General features: G+C 42.6%; 1 long non-coding RNA gene across 1 annotated transcript in view; it reads left to right on the top strand.

Moving 5' to 3' along the window:
- Positions 1 to 3,479: 3,479 nt before the first annotated feature.
- LOC129876072 (uncharacterized) overlaps positions 3,480 to 5,812 on the top strand; it is a 3,071-nt gene continuing 738 nt past the window's right edge. Inside the window, exons 1-4 of the long non-coding RNA XR_008763288.1 lie at positions 3,480 to 4,589; positions 4,660 to 4,770; positions 5,051 to 5,127; positions 5,602 to 5,696. This is a non-coding gene — a long non-coding RNA (uncharacterized LOC129876072). The remainder of the gene's footprint in view (positions 4,590 to 4,659; positions 4,771 to 5,050; positions 5,128 to 5,601; positions 5,697 to 5,812) is intronic.

The following is a 5,812-nucleotide window of genomic DNA, read 5'->3' as shown; positions in this document are numbered from 1 at the left end:
TCAATCTAGCCGGCTAGTTCAGGTCGCCTTGCCAGAAGCTAAGGGTAGTCAGGCCTGTTCGGAGTGGTTTTATTGCAGGGTAGAGATCAAGGGCATTGGGTCTACTTCTTTCCTACCATGGAGGAGTTATCACAGATCTCTCAACTTCAGAATGCTTTGATTGTGGTTCACTGGAGCACTGGGCTAGAGAATGCCTAGGTCGAGCTAGACCACTAGAAGTAGTGCCACTTCCACTCGGAGGTGGTGATCGGAGTTAGGGTTGCGGCGATGGTCAGTAGGGTATTTGGTGAGGTCCCTGGGGAGGTAGGTCAGGTGGCAGGGCAGATGGTCATGAGGGAGGTCGACAGGGCCATTTGTATGCTACTTTGGTGAGGGTAGAGGCTGAGGCATCAGATGATATTATCACATGTACTATCCTTATTTGTCACCAGATATTTTCAGATTAATTTGATCCAGGTTCCACGTATTTCTATATATCAATATATTTTGCTACCCGTTTGGGTATTGTCTATGAGTCACTTGAGGTACCGTTGCATGTTTTGAACCTGGTAGGTGATTCTTTAGTAGTGGATCAGGTTTGTAACTCCTGTGTGGTGACTATTCAGGGGCATGAGACTCAGACCGATCTAATTTTACTTGATATGTTGGACTTCAATATTGTTCTAGTCATGGATTGGCTATTCTTTTATCATGCGGTTTTGGACTATTATGTCAAAACCGTTACATTAGCTATGCCTAGCATTCCTCCGGTCTTATGGCAAGGCGCTTATAGTCGCTCACCAACTGGGATCATGTCCTTCATGTGGGCTCGGTGGCTAGTTGTGTCTGAAGGTTTGGCATACTCAGCATATATCCGTGATATGTCCAGTGAGGCCCCTAGTGTTGATTCAGTTCCTGTTGTTAGGGAGCTTACTGATTTTTGCCCTACTAACCTACCTGGCCTACCCTAGAGAGAGATATTTACTTTTCTAAAGATTTGGAGCCGAGCACTTAGCCCATTTCTATACCACCTTACCATATGGCCCCTGCAGAGCTCAAGAAGCTCAGTGTGCAGCTTGAGGATCTTTTAGGTGAGTGCTTTATTCTCCCAATTATGTCACTGTGGGTTGCACCCATCCTTTTTGTTAAGAATAAGGATGGAACTATGCGGATGTGTGTTGATTATAGGCAACTGAATAAGGTGACCTTGAAAAACCATTTCCCTATGCCTCGTATTGATAATTTGTTCGACCAGCTCCAGGGTGCAACCGTGTTTTCTAAGATTGACTTGAGGTATGGCTACCACTAGTTGCGGATTAGAGCTGTTGATATCTCTAAGACTACTTTCTAGACTTGCTATGGCCACGATGAGTTTCTTGTGATATGTTTTAGGCTTACTAAATCCCCCGCAACTTTTTAGACCTTATGACTCGAGTATTCATGCCTTTACTTGACTTCTTCATGATTGTGTTCATCAATGATATATTAGTACACTCACGGAGTAAAGAGGAGAACATGCAGCATTTGAGGGTTGTGATCTAGACTTGGAGAGATCAAGAGCTTTATGCTAAATTCTCAAAGTGGGAGTTTTGGTTGGATTCTATGGCATTTCCAGGGCATGTGGTGTCTAAGGACAGGGTGTCATGGTGGATCCATTGATGATTGAGGCTATTCGTGGTTGGGATACGCCCACATCTGTTACACAGATTTAGAGCTTTGTCGGATTGGTTGGGTATTATAGGCTCTTCATCGAGGGTTTCTCTACCACTGAGCCCCATTAACCCATCTGACCCATAGGATGTTCCCTTTATGTGTCGTCTGAGGAGTTTGAGCAGACACCTTGAGATGGAAGGTAGAGAATATGGGTTGTTTAACTTACTTGTCTGTTATGGAGTGACCCCTAGCCTTGGACAACCAGTCTTTGGCTAATAGGATGGTCAGGTTTGACATCTTCGATTTCGAATTGATTTTGGATTTTGTGAGAGCTCGGTCATCTTTATTATATTAGATTCATGGACGGTAGTTTAAGGATGGAGCATTGGTAGATTTTTGAGAGTTGGTATTATGAGGTGAGGGTGGCCAGGATTCTTTAGATTCAGATGGAATATACGGTTTGATGATCGCCTTTGTGTTCCCAGAGTTGGAGACTTTATTCAGCTGATCCTTCGTGAGGCCCATGATTCCAAGTACTCTATTTATTCGGGCACCACGAAGATGTATCGGTATTTGAGACAGCATTACTAGTGGTGTGTCATGAGGAGAGATATAGCTTAGTATGTATCCCATTTTTGAGTTGCTATCAGGTTAAGGCCGAGCATTAGCAGCCTGGTGGAGTATTTCAGAGATTACCCATTCTTGAGTGGAAATGGGAGCGGATTACCATGGACTTTATGATGGGATTGCCTCGGACACCCATAGGTAATGATGGTATTTGGGTTATCGTTGATCAATTGACTAAGTCAGCATATTTCTTTATAGTACAGTTTAATTTTACTGCAGATCATCTAGCTTGGATCTATATTCAGGAGATGGTCCATCTGCATGGAGTACCGATGTCTATTCTATCAAATAAGGGATCTTAGCTTACTTCTATTTTTTGGAGGGCCTTTTAGAGAGAGTTGGATACCTGGGTTGATCTTAGCAAGGCATTTCATCTACAGGCCGATGGCCAGTCAGAGCATACTATACAGGTTCTAGAGGATATTCTACGAGCTTGTGTATTATAGTTTAAGGGTTATTGGGAGCAGTACTTGCCTTTGGCGGATTTTGCGTACAACAACAACTACCACTCTAGCATTCAGATGGCCCCATTCAAGGTCTTATATGGTAGGCGTTGTCGCTCTCTAATTGGTTGGTTTGAGACTTCAAAGCCTGGGCCGCACGATACTGATTTACTTTAGGATGCCATATCCAGGGTTTGAGTTATCCAGGATAGGCTGAGGATAACTCAGAGTACACATTAAAGTTATGTTAATCATAGCAGTCGGCCCTTGCACTTTGAGGTTGGAGATCGGGTGTTCTTGTGGGTGTCTCCCTTGATAGGCATGATGAGATTTAGAATGAGGGGTAAGCTTAACCCTAGGTATATCGGGCCTTGTGAGATTCTAAGGAGAGTTGGAGAGGTTGCTTATGAGCTAGAGTTGCCTACAACATTTTCATCTATACACCCTGTTTTCCATGTTTCTATGTTGTGCCGATACATCTCAGATGAGCCCTGCGTATTTCAATATGATTCTGTTGAGTTAGATGATCGCTTGACTTTTGTTGATGAACCGATTGCTATTCTAGCAAGAGATATTCGCCAGCTTCATTCGAGGTCTATCCTTATAGTTAAGGTCCAATGGCACCACCACGTGATCGAGGAGGCTACCTGGGAGACCAAGAAGGAAATACAGGAGCAGCTCCCCAGCTTATTTGATCCTCTAGGTATATAAATGTCTTTACTTTCACACATGACAGTTGTTTTAGTAGTGGATGTTGTAATGACCCTCCAGGTCATTTTTCTAATACTACTTCCATTTTGTTGTTTAGAGCATTCCTATAGCGACTCCAGGTCATTTATGACCTACTGTCCCTGGTAGCACGGTCGCCTAGTTGTTTATTTGGATTTTAGATCCGTTTCCCTGTTTCGGAGCTTCTACAACTTGAAAAGTTGGCTTCGGACATAACTTTAGAAAAATAACCTCAGAATAAAATTCTAACGATTCCATTAGCTCCAGAATGGCCAAATTAGGCTAGTAGCATGGTCGGTATGAGTAACGAGGAAACCGATACGAGTTTGAAGCCATTTGGCGTTTTTACCTTTGAAATTTTTCCTATAGTTAACTTTGGTAAACATTTTTGGAAAACACACTCGGATGAAAATTTTGACAGCACGGTTAGTTCTGAAATGTCTAATTTGTTCTAGAACGATCCTTCGTTCTCTTTCCGAGACTTTTGATCTAATCCCGAGTCCCATTGTGGAATTTGGCCCAAAATGGCCCTTGGGTGTGGGACCCACTTTTAGCAGTAACGACTTTGTATGGAAATTTCAACTGCACCACTGAGTTCGAAATATCGAATTTGGTGGGGTAGCATATCTCTCATTTGCGTGCACGGGATTGCAAACGAATTTTGAGCACCCCATTGGAATACTTGAACTTAAGAAATATCATCTTTTTAGCAAATATCTGGTCAGGGAAAATTACTCTACGTGATCGCGGTCCCTTGGCTGCATTCATGGAGGTCCGGGATGTTGTTCTGCATATTCGCAGAGCCTTGACATCATTTGTGGAGATGTATGTCCTTTGCCTCCACCTTCGCGAGGGCTTGGCCGCATTCACAGAGGTGTGAGAGCTTTCCCTCCACATTTGTGGGCCTATGGATGCATTCGCAAACTTCAAGTTTCTTGACCTCCGTATTCGTGCACCATTGTAGCCGCGTTCGCGAAGGCCATTTTTGGTCTGTCACTTAGAATAAAAGTACTTTGCAAAATAGCTTTGTATCATTTTTCTAAGGGCGATTTGTCTCTCGTTTGGAGATCAATTTAGGCGATTCAAGTCCAAGTACAAGGGAACTTTGTGGGGAATCAGTTGATGAGCTCAGAATCGTGAGGGGAGGCTTTATGTGAGGTAAAGCATCGAATTTAGCTACTGGTTGTTATATTTCTGACTTAGATTTGTGCTAATTTTTGAGGGGTAGGTTTTTGCTCATTTTGACACCAATGGAAGTGATTCTTTGGGCCAAAATGTGGGGTTTTCTTCAAGGATGATCGTGGTTCTATTGGTTTAGGTCGAGGGAGCATCAATTTTGGTAATTTGCTGCTCCTAAGATGCTGTCTTTTTCTATTTTCTTAGCTAAAACTTGGGATTTTGTTGCATCATCATGTTGACGCTGTGATTTGGTGTAAAATGTGTTTCTTTTTGGAACATAAGCTGAGGATAGTAATTAGAACCTATTTTTGGGGTCAATTCCAAAATTCCAAATATGGGTCCCATAATTCCCATTTTTGATCCCAAAATTGGCCCATCTTTGAAAATTATGAAATTAGTCCTAAACGACCATAATGACATTATGATTTTATTTTTGACAGTGTGGCAGTGTTCTGAGGTCATTCGGAAGGGAAAAGCTTCGGCATAGTGATTTCGAGCTCGCGTGATCAGCCTACAGGTAGACTAAGACTTTCCTTTCTTTATATTGAGTTGGAATGTGTGAAAGCATATTGAAATAGTTAGAATTTGGATTGGGTAACTTAATTGCATATCTTAGGTGTTAGAAATCCTGCTTTAGGCTTTTTATCGGGTTTTTCGGGTATTTAAAAGCATGCGTATCTTTCAGTTATTTGTTAGTATGGTAAGAAGAGTTCAATGAGCATGTTGTTGATATACTGGAGCATGTTGTCCTTAGTATAGGTTGTAAACCTGCTTTAGTTTTCCCTGGCATCGCTCCGGTGGACTTAGATCCTTGTGGAATGGTATAGCGGGCTAGTGCCTGGTAGTTTGGCCTTAGCTAGGCGGTACCCTTGCACTTAAGAACACCCTCATCTATAACTTGGTATAATCATGAATTTTGATATACGTCGGTGATATTAGACTTTGTGATCGTTCAATTTCATCTTTGATTCAAGTTTTGGTGGCATATCAGCTGAATCATTGCGGAGGAGATTCTCGGAATGGTTATTGTCCAATTGGAAGGGAGAATATTCGGCACCAAGTGATGAATTATCTGTAATCCTCCAGGTACCTAGTCTCGACCTCTATTCTGTATTTCCATCGGGGAGCATTCAGGAACCCATCCCCGGCCTCTACCGACTAGCGTTATAGAGAGCATTCGGGTACCCACCCCGTCCTTAACC

Source organism: Solanum dulcamara, chromosome 2 (genome assembly GCF_947179165.1).
Source record: "Solanum dulcamara chromosome 2, daSolDulc1.2, whole genome shotgun sequence".
Taxonomy (NCBI): Eukaryota; Viridiplantae; Streptophyta; class Magnoliopsida; order Solanales; family Solanaceae; genus Solanum; species Solanum dulcamara.
This window is presented reverse-complemented; position numbering and strand designations above follow the sequence as displayed.